The following is a 1,452-nucleotide window of genomic DNA, read 5'->3' as shown; positions in this document are numbered from 1 at the left end:
AGCCGTCATTGTTGTTTGGCGGGTCCGGGCTGGGGATTCAAACCCGCCACCTTAGGTGTACGTGGCTGGCGCCTTAGCCGGTTGAGCTATAGGCGCCCAGCCTAGTGCCAGGTTTTTGTTGTTGTTCATTCTTGTATATTTTGTATAAAAACTATGTCATTTGTGGACAGAGACAGTTTTTTCTTCTTTCCCAATCTTTATACCCATCCCATCCCTTTTCTGTCTTTCTCACATTATTGCATTAACTAGGACTTCTAGTACTGTGTTAAATAGGAGTGGTAAGAAGGGATGTCCTCCTTGTTCACAGGAGAAAGTCTTCTAGTTTCTTACTGTTAAGTATGATGTCAGCTGTAGGATTTTGGTAGTCTTTATCAAGTTGAAGAAGTTCCTCGCTGTTCCTAGTTTTCTAAGACTTTTCATCATGAATGGGTGTTGGATTTTGTCAAATACTTTTCTGCATTTAATGATAACTATGTAATTTTTTTTATTATATTTTTCTTCATTAACCTTGTTGAATATGATGGATACCTTAACTGGTTTTCAAATGTTTGGCCAGTATACATACCTATAATAAATCCCATGTGGCTGTGCAGTGTAAGTCTTTATACATTGTTGGATACAGTTTTCTAATGCTTTGTTAATAATTACTGTCTCCATTCATGAGATATTGATCTGTAGTTTGTTGTTGTTGTTCTTATAATGCCTCCTTTATCTATTTTTGGTATTAGGGTAACGCTGGCCTCACAGGAGTTAGGAATTATTCCCTCTGTTTCTATTTCCTATAGGAAATTGTAGAAATTTGGCACAATTTCTTCTGTAAATGTTTGGCAGACTTTACCAGTAAAACTGTCTGGGCCTGATGCTTTCTTTTTGAAAGATTATTAATTGTTGATTCAGTTTTCATTAATAGCTAATAGGCCTATTCAGATTATCTCTTTTCCCTGTGAGTTTTGGTAAATTGTTTCTTTCAAGGAATTGGTTTATTTCACCTGAGTTATCATGTGTGTAGACACATATTCATAAGATCCCTTTATGATCCTTTTATTGCCCATAGGATCAACAGTGAGGGCCTCACCTTTATTTCTAAAATTAGTACTGATCTTTTCATAGAACCAGCTGTTCATTTCATTCATTTTTCTGTTAATTTTCCTATTTTCAGTTTCTTCCATTTCTGCTCTAATTTTTATTATTGCTTTAAATTTATATTGCTTATCTTTTTTTAGTTCCCAAGGATGAAGTTTAGCTTGTCAACTTCAGGTTTTCTTTTCTTTTTTTTATGAGACAGAGCCGCAAGCTGTCCCCCTGGGTAGAGTGCTGTGGCATCGCAGCTCACAGCAACCTCCACCTCCTAGGCTCAAGCGATTCTTCTGCCTCATCCTCCCAAGTAGCTGGGACTACAGGCACCCGCCACAATGCCCGGCTATTTTTTGGTTGTAGTTGTCATTGTTGTTT

The 1,452-nt window shown here is 37.3% G+C and overlaps 1 protein-coding gene across 2 annotated transcripts in view; it reads left to right on the top strand.

Moving 5' to 3' along the window:
• Window positions 1-1,452, top strand: part of LOC100957290 (protein HIRA) — a 101,526-nt gene that overhangs the window by 61,300 nt on the left and 38,774 nt on the right. The window lies entirely within an intron of this gene.

Source organism: Otolemur garnettii, unplaced genomic scaffold, assembly GCF_000181295.1.
Source record: "Otolemur garnettii isolate 467f Iridium unplaced genomic scaffold, OtoGar3 scaffold00218, whole genome shotgun sequence".
NCBI classification, from domain to species: Eukaryota; Metazoa; Chordata; class Mammalia; order Primates; family Galagidae; genus Otolemur; species Otolemur garnettii.
Note: the sequence above shows the minus strand (reverse complement) of the source record. Positions and strands in the feature narration are given on the sequence as shown.